A 15,301-nucleotide genomic window follows, 5' to 3' on the forward strand; every position below is an offset into this window, starting at 1 on the left:
ATCCTTTTCTGCATCTGCATTGATGAGAAGGGAGTTCCCCAGCCTGTAGGTACGGTGCTGGTTCTTCCTCCCCAGGTGCAACACCTTGCACTTGTCAGTGTTGAATCCCATCCTATTCTCATCCGCCCACCCCGGTAACCTGTCTAGGTCCAAATGTAGCCTATTCCTTCCTTCTAGCATGCCCACATCCCCCCACATCTTAGTATCATCAGCAGGGATTCAACACTGACAGATCACAGACTGGTGGACTGAGTCTTCCTGGCAGGACACATTCCCAGGTGCCCTCCTGGTGCCTCTTTCAGGACACTCACTGCTGTAACTGCTTTGCTCACCTTTGGCAGATATGGGAGTGTCTTAGCTGTCTGCAGAGGGCTTAGATTGAGAGTGTGGTCGGGGGTAGAAAGGTAAGAAAGATCTATTGACTTAAGAAAAACACAACTACGCGTAGTAACAAGACAAATGATGACAGAGAAAAGCAATTCATGTTGGCAACTTATCGTCAGTCCCTCTGATGCCTGATACACAGCAAGATTCTCTTTCCACAAAGTTCAGTGAGGTCAGGCGTCCCCGAACAATGCTGCCTGAGAGGTGCTGAAAAGAACCCTGGAATGCAGTTTTTGGGCTCCTCGAGGTCCACGGGCTCACTGAACCAGGCAACAGCTAACTAATTCCTTTCACAGAGCTGCATTTTCCTTCTGAATGGTTTCCAAATATTTCAGCTAATTTATAGCTTCTGAAGGATACTGATAACATACGACCACTTAGATTCCTTTTTCTTCAACTGTCCATAGACTGACCAATAGCAGTACAAACCTTGCATTCCTTTGATAAGGTAATTTTAACTGCACCACAGGGCCTTACTACTTCTGGCTTTGCTAAATTTACTAGGCCTTACTTTATACAAGGCCTCACTACATTTTAAACCATCAGTAGGCTTTTAGCAACAACTTATAGCTTAATATCTAAACAAATACAGAAAAACACTTGGGCTAATCTTTATAGAGCCTTCAGCAAGCACATTAACCACACAAACATACTTTTCAGCTGCCGCATGGGAGGCTGCAAGAGCCACCTTCTCCTTCTGGAAGCAGTGGTGGGATGTGAGAGAGGTACAGATTAGAGTTCTGTCAGCAGTACACACAGTTGTCAACAAGTGAGCTTTGCCGCTGTATTCAGGAGTTGGAGGATGTGGCGCAGCTTGAGGTGGCCCTGCATGATGTGGGGCTGCTCGAGAGTCTTAAGCACCGCAAGAAACATCTGTGGGAGCTGACAGATAGTACAGCCCGGGTGTGAGGGTCCACGCCTGCTGCCAAGAGCTGGCAGAGACTGATGCCCCAACTTGCTTCTTAAGCCTTGAGAAACGACGAGTTGCACAGAAGGTCATTGACCATCTTAAGACCCCAGATGGCCAGACGCTCACAGATTCTGTTGACATCCAACGCCATGCCATCAGCTTCTACTAGGAACTATTTGCAGCTGAACCAATTTGCCTAGAGTCTGGTAGGTGCTTACATGACAGCCTACCTAGGTTTTGTTCATCAGATGTTGACCATCTTGAATGAGAACTGTCTTTGGAGGAACTCATGGCTGCCTTTGGGGACCTCACCTCAGTGAAAGCCCTTGGCATTGATGGCTTGTCTGCTGAGTTTTATAAGACCTTCTGGCCTCTCCTCGGCCCCTGCATCCTGTGTGTCTTTCATGACAGTCTCATGGAACAGACAGTGCCAACCAGCTGTTGCCAAGTGGTTATCACTCTGCTACCTAAGAAAGGGGACAATTACAAGATCCTGGCCAAGGCTTTGGCTAAGCGACTGCACACTGTTATGACTTCCATCATCGGCCCTGAGCAGACCTACTGCGTGCCGGGCAGGATCATTCAGGACAATCTGTTCCTGCTTCGAGACCTGCTGATGGCTGTAGACCTTTTAAGTCTCAATATTGGGCTTGTCTCCTTGGAGAAAGCTTTCAACTGGGTCGGTCATGGACTCTTCTTTTGGAACCTTGAGGCCCTTAGCTTCAGACTCGTCTTCACCTCTGCCCTCCGGGTCCTGGATTGAGACATTTTGAACCTCCTGAAGGTGAATGGCATGCTTTGTACCCTGTTCCTGGCCTACAGGGGCATCCACCAGGGCTGCCCTCTGTCAGGAATGCTGTCCTCCTTGTCCATCAAGCCCCTACTCCACACACTATGGCAGTGCCTGGCTGAACTAACCCTTCCATCTGCCTCTGGTTCAGCAGGCTGCCTGTCTTTCAGGTGGACAGCATATGCAGACGACATGACTGTCCTCATTAGCACCCAGGATGACATCCAATTTTTGGTTAACTGTCAACAAGCCTATGAGCATGCCTCTTCTGCATGTGTGAACTGGACCAAGAGCGACACCCTCCTTCTCGGTCCCTGGGTCAACCCCCTCCCCCTTGACTTTCCCAACTGCTTGTGGACTTCTTTTGGGATGGGCGTCACTGGCTCCCCTGAGCCGTTCTTTATTTGCCGGTGGCTGAGGGGGGTGAGGGGTTGGTTGACCTGGTGGGCAGGGTGGCAGCCTTCCACCTACAGACCCTCCAAAGACTCCTCTACTGTGAGGACCCCCTCCCCTGGTGGCAGCTCACTAATTTGTTTTTGCACTGGGTGGGGGGCCTCAATTTCAACCAGAAGATGTTCCTTCTAGACTCCATCTTCCTAGACTGGGGCGTCCTCCTGCCCTCCTATCGAAGCATGGTGCGGTCATGGCAAGCTACCTTTTGCCTTCTGCCCCAAGCTAGGCATCTGCAGTTTCCACAGTTACTGCAGAAGCCCCTGGTCCATAACCCAGCCCTGTAGCACAGTATGCCAAGTCTCACCTCTAGTAGCCTTGTTGACTCCCTCATCCAGTCACATACCATCCAGCTGGGGCACCTCCTCAATATGACCCAGTCCGATTGGTTGTCAGCTGAGGCTCTGGCCACCTGCTTGGGCAAGTGCTTAGTCTGCTGTGCTGCTCACTTCCTAAGGGACATGCAGGCCATTCTCCCGAAGGATATGGCAGCTGCCCTGGAGGAGCACCTCTGAACACAGAAAGCCCTCCCTGCCGGGGATGTCCTGGGTGAGCCCTTTCCACCACTGCCCATTGTCCTGGTTGTGGATAGTAACCTTCATGGTAGGTCTGCCACCTTACTGGCTCTCCCCATGTCTCCTGACACTGGTACTGGGATCCGCTTCAATGCGGTTCCCCAGAAGGCCCTGTATGTGGGTGATTCAGGTCCACCATGCCCATGTCCTTGCCACTTGTTTCAACACAGTGTGGTGGAGGCACATAGCAATACTGGTGCTCATGCCAGCACACCCCATGTGGCGTATGCTTTATAAGCCCCCTATCTCCAAAAAGACTGGTGACCTCCACTGGTGGTTGCTACTTGGGATACTGGCCACCAGCACTCTCGTCTGCCGCATGGACCCGGCTGTGTCAGCAGCCTGTCCCTTATGTCTGGGGAGAGTGGAGGAGGTTCTTAACCATGCCTTCCTTGGATGCCCTCGGCTGTCACAGCTATTTGCTGCCCTCAGTGCTTTGCTTGAGGTGCTAGGTTTGGACCTCTCAGAGGCCACCTATTTCTTTTCCTTCCTATACCAGGCGGCCAATGGGGGTGTCATCTGCCTGGCCAACTTCTTACTCAGCCAGGGTAAGATGACCACCCTCAAGAGCCACAGGAACTGGCTTGCTGGGGCTGGCTCAGATGATGCCCTGAGGGTCTTCCAGGTTTTGGTGCGGGCACACCTGTTGTTGAAGTTTGGGCACACTGTCCTCCAGCAAACACTGCCCGCCTTCCAGGCATGTTGGACAATTCAGGAGGTGCTCTGCAGTGTCGAGGGTGGCCATTTAGTCCTTGCGGTGTGATACTGCTAGCCCCTTTCCTGGGGTACTGGCAGGGGTCTCAGCAGGCTGATGTTGCACTGGATATTTTTGTTTTTTGACTATGAGGGCAGGGTTTGCAGGCCAAAGCCCTGGGCTCTGTGTGTTGTACCTAGGCCTCTGCATGGGCAGTGTTTTATTACTTTGTTGAGTTGTTATCCCCTTTTCCCCTTAAGAAACCTTTATAAAAAGTCAAAACAAATTTTTTTCTTTCTTTCTGCATTTGTCATTTTCATTGATTGAAGTATTGATTTATGGTTCGTAAGTAAAATTATGTTTTTAACATTTTTTGCTCTGTACTATACAGTTTTTTGTGTGCTTGCTCAAAATAAATAAATGTGAAGAGTGGAAGAAATACAGCCCTCCCCAGTGCTGTGGGCATGCATGGCCCGGCTGTGATGTGAAAGAACACAAGCGCTTCAGGGGTGCGGAGTCATCCATGCTTTGGGTTGGGGCAGAGAAGCAGAGCATGTGAGGAGCAGGGGGAAAGTTGGGGTGCTAGGAGAGGCTTTCCAGCTCTGAGAAGTGGCAATTGGAAAAATGGGCATTGCCTGTCCCCAGGGGTGGGAAGGAAAAGGAGAGCCCTGAAATTCATGGCAGGGCCAGCCAGCCCACCCCAGAGGTGCAGGGTCAGCCACCCTTTGGAAGCAGGGCATGTGAGGAGCAGGAAAAAAATTGGGGATCTGGGAGTGGCTTTCCAGCTCTGAAAAGCAGCAACTGGGAAAATGGTCATTGCCAGCTTTTGGAAGGGCATATGAACACCAGGAACAATTGTTTTGGAGTAGGAAAATAAAGCAATTTTAATTAACCTGAAACTTGAACTAAATGACCAGTAAGGATTTGTGAGAATCACACCTGGTGTCTTGTAGCCACATTGCAACAGAAATTCTGTGGATTTCTGAGTGAACCCAAGTGGCACCTGGTGGTGACATCATTGCAAGACAGAAAATGCCATTTTTGCCCATCTGTCAGATACACGTTGAAAACATAATACGATAAAAATAATCCTCTTGGCACAAATTGCCAAGCTAAAAATAAAACATGTTGAGGTGGTTTCATTTACCACAATACAAAATGACTAACATGAAAAAACAAGGTGAAAACATGGATTGTCGGACACAGTTAAACTAGTGAAATGGCGATTTTTGTCACGTGGAAACAGGAAAATGCTATGTGGATAAGTGCCCACATGTACTATCCTGTGGCGGAGTTCTTTGTTGTGAAACAACGCACACATAGACACTGACAGGACTGGCTGGGGCATTAGGGTGCTTCAGTGTGGGGATTGCCTGCTGGCTAGTCCTGCACTGAAGCACCCTCGTGCACCAGCCAGCCCCTCCACAGTACATTGAACTGGGGCAGAGCAGCCTTGCGCTGGCAGGCTGACCCCCTAGGCTCCCTGTCAGCCAGGGCTGCTCTTACTCTGCTCAACATGCTGTGGTCCTGTGTGGACATGAAGACATATCATTCAGAAGCAAATGAACTCCAGTGAAGTAAGACAATCATGCCAGAGTATATTGCTGAGCATTAATAGCACATGTAGACAAACCCAGTGTTTGTAAAGCTCAGATTGGCAGCAGACAGAAAGACCTGGCAAGCACATGGGAAATTTAATGTTACAGGGTCAAGTAAATTTATGAATTCCTTCATGCCACTACAGAAAGACCACAACAGGTCAGAATGGTTTAACATTATGAATTCCTTTTCTTTTAGGTGTGCAAACATAATTTGCAGATTTATAGTATTAATATTATATTGTATACCAGGGGCGGGCAATTATTTTGGGCAGAGGGCTGCTTACCGAGTTTTGGTAAGCTGTCAAGGGCCACATGGGTAGCTCCACCCCTTGACAGGTGCCCCACACTGATCACCATCTTGTGACTGGAAGTCCCACCCCCCAACCCCTGACCTTTGCCACCAGAAGTCCCTCACCTTGCCTCCAGAAGTACTCCTTTCAGCAATGGGTTTTGCCATCTCAGAATCAGAAAAATACCAAATTATATTCTAAAAATCAAACATCTACAACATTCATGATTTAAAAAAATATTTTTGTCCTAATTTACATGTGGTATGTTATGTACACAGAGGTGACTGCACAATAGCTTAAAATGAAGTCTTACTCTTATATATTGTGGGGGTGAGTATAGGTTCGTGGGAGCTGTGGGGATGTGTGTGGGTATGAGTGGGTACAGGGGAAGGGTGCCTGGGGTTTGTATATGGCAGTGCAAAGGGGTGTAGGTGCATGTGTATGGTGGGGTGTGTGTGTGGGACTCACCCTATGAACACACACACACATACACTCTGCCCCTGTGCCTGCAGACATACGCACATGCACGCGTGCACACACACATGCATACTCTCTCTCTCTCTCTCTCTCTCACACCCCTCCCTCCTGCTACCAGTGCAGTCCCATGCTCTGTGGTTCAGCAATGCAGCTGGGAGCCACAGCCAGGTGGTGCTGGAGCAGGGCGGGCACAGGAAAGCAGGGAACTGGCTGGGGGTGGGTGGGACTGGGCTTCTCAAGTCTGCCCCACTGTCCCTGGCTCCCGTCAGCTTTGATGGGGAGCCAGGGGTGAATAAATATTAACTAAATTGTTTAGGGGCTCTGTGGGCTGGATAGAATGGCCTGGTGGGCTGGATCCATCCCATGAGCCGTATTTTGCCTGCCCCTGCTATATACTGTACCCTGCAACACCCTTGAAAGGATCTCATGGCACCACAAGGTGCTGTGACACCCTGGTTAAGAATCACTGAATTAACTAAATCAGAGATGCAAAAACTTTTGTAAGTGCAGCTGCTGCTTACAAACATGTGTGCGTCTCTGATTAAGTCAGTCTATAAGGTGTAAACCTACCCTGCCTTCTGCCTGACTTAAGACTAAGATGGCCAACCACTTGTCTCTCGTCTGTAACTCCCAGGGCTCTCCAGTTTCCAAATTTTAAAGAAATGTGCTAAATTTGCCCTTCTCTTTCCCTTTACAGTATCCTCCTCCTCCACCTTTCCTCCATCCTTTGTGAGTGCCAGAAGATAGGGCTAAATCCTGTTTCACTCTTTACACACTAAGTGATTTATGTAGCCAAATAACTGCAATTTTTGGCACATACACACAGTTTGGATTCTATTTCTATTCATGGCAGGATAGAATCACCCAGACAGGTGCAGACCTTCTGGAAGAAAAATGGAAAAAGGCAGTCCTCCTGTGTCTTAGCTCAATAGCCTGCTGGTTGGGGCAATTACCCTGGAAGCAGGAGATACAGGTTCTAGACAATTATCACCCAGAGAGGATTTGAAGCTACATCACTTGCTTCCCAGCATCATACTGTAACCACCAGTGCATGGACTAGACATGCCACAGAATACTCTCTAGCCCTCTTGACAGTGGTCCATAGGCAGTCAAATGAAAACATGTTGGGGTCAGGAGAGAGAAAGCCAAAGTGGTAATGTGATTCAGTGGCTGCATCCACATGAGCTTAGACATTTGTTTCCCCAGGGACAAGAAGCAGTGGCACACCTTGTGCAGCTGCTAGTTGTTCCTGGGGAACACCTGTGACATGTGCCCACTGGCATACAGCAGATTACCCCGGGTGGGGTAAGGGAGGCTGGGCCAGCTCTGGGCTGGCCCCAGATGCCTTTCCTGGAGTCCTGGGGGCCTTCTCGGGCTGCAGCAGTGGCAATCCTTCCACTTAGAGCCTGGCCTGCCGCCAGAGTGTGGCTCCAGCCAGCCAGGCTCATTTTGGGTGGCATTTACTGTCCCTGCATGCACCACCCTCTTTGTTTTTTATTGTCCAGGTGTTTTTGACCCCAGGATCTCCCAGGGTCAAAATCCCACCCACACACTGCTACCTTACAGTGCAGAGAACATCTGAATGTGCGGTATGTGGTACTGCATACATGTCTGCAGTGCCACATACTGCAGGGCCACGCTCATCTGGATGTGGGCAGTGGGTGCATCTAAACATGCACTTTACTGCAGAGTAGATTAATTAGCTCTACAGTAAAGCATTATCATCTACACATGTACTTATATTAAGGTGCAGTAAACTAATTAACTCTGCCATAACTCGGGGACAGTAGTATCATACAACAGAGTAATTAACTGCACTGAAATGCATGTGTAGACAGTGGCTGGGCATGGGCTAGACTCCTGGGTGCTGTCTAGCCACATGGCTCCACAGATTCTGCACCCTCATGCCCCAGCCAGCCCCTTTGCTGCCTGATGCTGCCACCTGGAGCCCAAGGCAGACCCCCTGTACCACCGGCCATCCCAGGCCTGGTCTGCCCCAGCTCAAATTGCTGCTGTCCCAGGTGCACATGCAGATGCTGTGCCCAGGAGCAGTTTACTCTGGCTCAAACAGCTCCAGAGTCTATTGCTTTGCCTTAATTTCACGTGTAGATGCACCCAGTGAGAAGGATCTTGTCCTGGGAGGATGGAGTCCTGGGCTTTGGCCTCTGACCCTAATGGATTTTTCTATGCCTTGCATGTAAAGGCACCATTGGAAAAACAACAATGGAATAGTTTCTTCCCCCATTGGAAACAGGAATAGCTTGTCATTGTGCTATTAATAAAGTCTCTTTTAGTAACTGCCTCATCTCCTGCACTCTTTGTGTCTTTAGAATATTTTCCCAAGAGACCGCTTGTTAAAATCATCTAAGTCCTTTTAAAAAAAATATTCTGCTCTCAGTCCCTATTTTCCTTAGAATAGGGAGCTCTCCTGTTTTGTGATAATTTTTATCCATATTACCTTTCACCTTCATTTTTCAACCAGTTCCCCCTTATTACTCAGAATCAAATCTAAAATATTGATTTATTCTACCTTTGGCTATCAAGTATCTCCAACATATTCCAAGAAGTTGGTAGACTGTCATGTTTCCTGCCATATTGTTTTTCCAGAGGATACTCACTTGATTGAACAACCACATTACCAGTTGTTACTGTTTACTGGATGTCTGCTAGGGCATATCCACACTGTCACTAAGCCACTTTCAAGATTGCTGCCAGAAACAAAGCCCTTTTCACCTGCTCACACACTGTAAACTCAAGGCTGAGACACTGAGAATGCTCCCACTGAGAATGCTCAGGGATGTTGTAGGGACTGCTGCATTGGAGAGCTCAGCTTCTTGTATGCTTGAGAGTGGTGGCAGTTCTAGATTTGAATGGGACCAGAGCTCTGTTTTAGGCTGCAGTCTTGAGAGTGCCTCAGACTGCAGCATGTTCTTAGTTGCTCAAAAGAAAAACCCTCATCCACCTCTTCCAGCTGGTTTGATGGTCTATATTATACTACTACCATAACATTATATCTCTTTTCCCCCGTTTTCTTTTCACCCAGAGACTTCAACAAGTCTGCTTCTCACCTCTTCCACAACTTCAGGGAAAGTATCTATATTCTGTCTATGAAATGCAATACCTCCTCTTTTTCTCCTTGCCTGCCCTTAAATAACTTATATTCCACTACTATACCTTATCCCATTCCAGCATATACATAGTGCAGTAACCAAGGTGCTGTAGGGACATGTGTAGATGCACCCATTTTGTGGTAAAACTTTCTTCCCAGCACTTGTATATAGACATTTTGGATGTTTAGCAAGTTGTCCCATTACACTCCCTTTTTGTCTCTCCTGTTTCCCTTGTGTAAATTTCCATCTTTCCCCACATTTTGGTAGTGTTAAAGTGAAGTAGTCATGATGGTCCAGGAAATATTCAAGAGACTTAGTCTATCCCAGCTAGGCAGTTGGCCTGATAAAAGGTATCACACACAAAAATCCTTGCCTATTGCATTTCCCCCATGAGATATCATCCCTTCAACCAACACTTTTTACTCACCAGAGTGCTTTTCTCACCTAATTTAAAGCCCTCATCATTAGGCTGTGGAGTTGTTGTGCTAGGATGCTTTTCTTCTTCATTAGATGAGCCCTATTTCTTCCCAGCCATCCTCCTACTTGGAATACTGCCCCATGGTCAAGGAAGCCAAATCTCTCCTGTTGATGCCATTGGTGGTGCCCTGCATTTACCTCCAGTATTCATCTGTTCTGTCGTGGGCCCTTGCATTCAACTGAGAGATCTGACAAAGAAGTTTTTCATAATAAATACAAATAATCCAGACAGGTTTAGAAATACATTGATGGTGATGGCTAACTCTCAAACTGGCCATAAAGAAAGATCTTCCTCATTACTTAAGAGTTAGTTCCTTTCATGCACTGACAAAGAGACTGTTTAAAATTCTGAAAAAATATGAAAATAGAATCTTTCTGAAGCTCAACAAAACACAAATTACTAGTCATTTTGAAATCTGCATGCTCTTTGTTTTTTCTATTTTTGATCTATTCTGCTTGTTACATCACTGAACCTATTCCACTGATTATAGAAACCCACAATGCTATTTTTACAGTGTTATCTTTCTAAGTGAAATCACACCTTGGGTGAAGTGATCTCCTTGGTCCTGTGTTGCAAGAAAGAGGAATAAACTCAACCTGCCATGTATCAAAACTCAGCCTGCTTGTTTGTTCACTGAAAATACTCTTAGCCGTGGAAAGAAAGGAACCCTATATACACTCCCTTCCTTACACCTTCCTTTATTGAATTTCCCCTGACTGATAGAACCAATCAGAGGAAGGAAATGCATAGGCAAGTTTTAATCCTAAACAGTTGTCTCTTATCACCAGTTTAGAAGGAAAATATTCCTCTACCTCAGGTACCCAGTGGGCAAAGAAAAGCATTTCTTCTTAATTGCCAATTGATTTGTTTGCATTTTAGACTAATGCAAAAGTACTCAAGCAAAAGAAAACTTAATCCGTGCCAAAGGAAGAAGGAGATGCCATGCTTTTATGCCACACACTGATTTATTTGCTGGCTTTGGGATAGCCTGTAGGCAGTAACTGCACCTAAGAGTAGCTTTTATTAAGAACTTTTCTAGACTCAAGAAATGTGCATCCATGTAACTCTGATAGGCTGACACAGGTGCAAACATAATGTAGGCACACTACATTAGTACACAGTGGAATTTTTTCCTGTGTGATTTACTTTGGAAGTTTCTGGAGCAGATCTTACCTCCAAATTCATAGCAGTTCAAGCTTTATCTTACCTTTGTGCAAAACATGTGCTTCTGGTTTGTACGTGTGTAAACAGACTGAGGAAAAAAATGTAAAATGATAGAGCCCATGAGAAAAGGATTCAGAAAAATAAATAATTTTACTATATTCAATTGAATATTTAAAAGGAACTGCAGTACAGCTAACATTTTGTATTTCCTCAGAGCTAACTGCTTGCACATTTGGATAAAACTATAACTCCACCTCTAATATTGTTGTCCGAGGTTTCCCAAGAATGTTTGTAAAAAATAAACTTAACTCAAATGTGACTTGCAGTGAAGGGAAACGTCCATTAGCAATTTCCCATCTGGTCTTAATGTCCAGTGTTCCAGGTCTATTGGGTTTTTAAAATTCTCATAGCATGCTCTGTCATACATACAGTAATAGACACCTGTATGCCTGCTTATGCATCATTGTGTAGGGCCCTGATCTCTAGAACTCAGGCCCTTCATCTTTCTGTTGTGTCTTTTATAGCTTTAGATGTTTCAATCATTCTGTCAACTCACATATTCCAAATTAAGGCCAGAGTAATGTCTCTGTCTTATACAAAAATATCCCTCTAAGGAAAAGAAATGAACTCAGAAATTAATAAGGCTGATTGACAATCCCGCTTTAGAAACTCTTGTACCATATGGCATCTTTGAACGGCTGCAGTTCTGTTAGGACAGAGCTGACCAGCTGGAGAGTTACTATGGGTTGTTTGTAATTGTAATAATGGATATCAGATGGCTGGTGTGGAGAAGTTTATAAATGAGAACAGACAATAAGCTACACTGTTTGTCAGGAATCATTTCTGATATGGTTTTCATTGAATAAAAATGTTACTCAGTTTTTCCCCATTTGATCTGTTCTTGTAAATATGTTTCACAGATACAGTACATCAGATGTTATGTTTCACAGCATTTTCATTCTGTCCCATAAATGGAAGGTAAAATCATAGAGTGGGTAAAAGCTTGCAGCTGGGCTAATCATTACAGACACAATAATAACCAGCTTGGACCAAATCTCAGACCAAACTGGTACAGAATATTTTCCCAACCATGAACTAGAAGGCTGTTCTAACAGTATTTCTGACTGTGATGGCTGAGAATGGACAATCTGATCACTGATCCCATTCAGAGATTCTAGGCTTTCTTCCACACTGAGAGAGATATATTTCAGACAGGCTGCCAGAAGTCCAGAACCAAGAGCTTCTATGTGGTTTGTTGAGGAAATGGAAGACTGTGTTGCCCCATATGTGCTCAGGAAGTATTTCAAGAGGTACAAATTTAAGAGGTGCAAAGAATGTCTCTTAACCAAGTTACTACATCACAAACAGGGTAGTATCACGATAGGCACTGCTTGCCTTTCTAGTCTACCTGGCCCCTGTGCTCCCTGTCTTACGTGGTACCCTCTGTATTGAAACGTCCTTTTGCATCTTGCATTTTGATGACATTGATGACATTAATTACCTGCTGAGATCAAAACCTGAGTTCCCCTTTTCTGCTGGCTTTACCCCAGGTTTAGGTCAGCTGGCGTCTTCAGCATATTTATACACTAATACAGTCTTGTAACCTAAAGACCTTTTTTTTTAAGGGAAATGTATTATTTGCTTGAGTCTAGCTTGCTGCCTCTGGATTGGCAGGTGCTGGCAGTACTGTACTTTTGGAGGCTGGAAAGTGAGTGCTCCTTCTAATGTTGTGGAAATGGAACAGGACTGGCCCACATCAGCTGGAAGGGTTAGCTAGCCTGATATGAGTCTCTGAGGAGACTGTCAAGTGTGGCTGAGCTTAGTAAAATAAACAAAAGAGACAGTTTCTTGTCCTGCTTGTTCACTAGAGTCCTATGTTGCATAGGAGGTAATATGGGTGATTGTAGGAAGAATGGGAGACTTCAGTACTTCATGAGAAGCCACAGGGTCTCTCTAGAATGACACTGGGGTTAATAGTCTGTCTACAGCAACACTTTGCCTGACTACAGCAACTTCTTGCTGAACATCTCATTATGCTATGCAGGCAATAACAATGAGTGAATAATCTCTCTGAGAGGCAATGGCTGTTGGTGAGGGTTTGAAATGGTGATTTCAGAGATTCCTTCAGTTAATGAGTACCTAAGAAAGTAGAGGACAAGACTCAAAAGCCTAGGAGGTCCTTTCCAATCTTCTGTTCCTATGGAGATCATTAGACCTATCCTTCCTGTGTGGACTAGGAATATGAGGCACAGTGAAGAGAAATTTGCCCAAAGTCACAGAGATGGGAACAGAATAAGTGGGTTGAAATTCACAATGGCAGTTCTGTAAGGAAATGTTATCATTTCAAAATTTTCCCTTGTTCTGAAATGGGAAAAATAAATCCATGCATTTCAGAACTTCCCAGGAAATTAAATTAAATGTTTTGATAAACTTGAAATGCTTTATTCCCGTTTCAAATCTTTTTACATTTGACTTTATTATTTATAAAGAAAATACATTTCTAAATGAAAAGTCAATTTGGAGTGACAAATTGAACTACTTCTTTCAATCTGTTTCTACAATAAAAATGTCGTTGAAATTGTCGCAGTTCTAAAGAAGTTTCAATTTAGCCAAAACGGCATTTTCTGCCTGGAAATTTTTAGCTACCTCTCAAACAGAATGCAAACACCATGTTGTGCATTTCCATAACCCTCCTTCCATACTGTGTCACCTTCTTTCCATCAGCTGGTATAAATCACTCAAAAAGGCCTCATAATACCAATGTGGTGTTTTTGTATAGCTAGAGGGGAGGAATCCATGGGACATGGATCTCTTCCATGCGCAGCAATACAAATGCTAGTCTGAGCAAGTGACAGCATGAGAACCATTGTGCTCTGCAGCTAGACACTATCAGAAGCCAAGTGGTAACTGCAGCATCCATTTGTCTAGTTTATGACAATCATCATCTTCAGTTCAGCAGCCTGATAGGAAATGGCTAGAACAGCAATATAGCCATTGCTGTTTCTGACCCAGATCTGTTTGCAGGCAGAAGACATGAAGCTGGACTGGAGATATTCTTACCCTTATTAATATATAAAGAAACTTTACCATTGTACAAACAAAATGGCTCCTCTAATTCCCATGTTTGTTTTCATACTTTCATTCCAGTGTTGGTAAATAACTACGAACCTCCTAGCAGGAAGTTTTTATTTACTAAGCAAAGCAGCTTTAAATAAGTGTCTTTCACAACCTAATAAAAAAATGAGTATAGGTAAATTATTGTAGATGTGATATTAAGGAGTGTAGGAGGGGAGAATCTGTAATGAAACTCCACTCCTCTTGCTCCTCACCCACACAGACCCAAACCTACTGGGGAATTGGGTGGGCACAAGGGACATCTGCACATGCAGTACCAAGTGTAGGATCTTTCAGTACCCTCTGAGGTGTTGGGGGCCGCAGCAGCAGCTAGGTCCAGATGTTAGATTTGTAGGTCTTCCTTTTAGTCTCCTGATAAAGCTAGGGTTTGTTGTGGCAATGGATATGAATAGGGTTGCAATGAGGACAGCAATGACTTACTGAGTTTGAGGAACTCTCACCATTATAGATATTTTTTCTTCATTAGCCCATTGCTTTACTTTTTTAGCAACTCTTTGTTTGTAAAAATTATAATTAGGATGAATATACATAGAGTTGCATGCCCGTCCACCCAGCCATACACAGTCACACATGCACCTCCTGTCCACAGTCCTTCCAAAAGGAGGGGAAAAACAGAAATAGCATTTCAACTTCTCAATGGCGACCACAAATCCAGAGCTCTGCATATCTGTGAGGGCGTAGCATTGAAATATACAAGACATCTGCTCCCCAGAGCTTTCAGAGATCAAGGTTCATACATGTTCCAATAATTTGCTTGCTTACAAGGCTGGAGGAAGAAAGGCAATGTGACAGGTAGATGGATTACATACAGGTATTGTGTTACACACACACATGCATGCCTGCAAACCCAAACACAACTGGTAACTATGACAAAACTAATTTTAGGCTCAGCAGCACTGACAACACCAGAGGAGGAGGAGTCCTGATAAATGGATTGTTACCTTTTCTCTTAAGACAGAGTTACATTGTTTTCAGTAGTCAGAGCTCAGGAGAGGCAGCAGAGAGAGCTTTCTAGGAAAGTGCTCCTGCAGGAATGTTTCCAGAGCTGAAGCAGTTTATAAATTAGGTAACACAACAAATGCTGATAAAGACCTTCTGTACAGTAGAATTGCACTGACGGCTATGCTGTGCCTTTAAGGGTCAGCTCCAAACTGGGCATCCAGGTTTTTCTTCCAAGTGTGTAGCATCTGCACTTCTATGTGCCTGGTTAATTTTACTAGCAGATGTGGAGGGGGGAAAAAGA

At 45.1% G+C, this 15,301-nt stretch overlaps 1 long non-coding RNA gene across 1 annotated transcript in view; it reads right to left on the reverse strand.

Annotated features, from left to right (window-relative positions):
- The window catches only part of LOC109313222, a 35,221-nt gene extending 21,371 nt beyond the window's left edge, over positions 1-13,850 (reverse strand). The window contains exon 1 of the long non-coding RNA XR_002101995.1: positions 9,726-13,850. This is a non-coding gene — a long non-coding RNA (uncharacterized LOC109313222). The remainder of the gene's footprint in view (positions 1-9,725) is intronic.
- Between the last annotated feature and the right edge of the window lie 1,451 nt (positions 13,851-15,301).

The sequence above is a fragment of the Crocodylus porosus genome, unplaced genomic scaffold (genome assembly GCF_001723895.1).
Source record: "Crocodylus porosus isolate Cpor-Errol unplaced genomic scaffold, CroPor_comp1, whole genome shotgun sequence".
Lineage (NCBI taxonomy): Eukaryota > Metazoa > Chordata > Crocodylia > Crocodylidae > Crocodylus > Crocodylus porosus.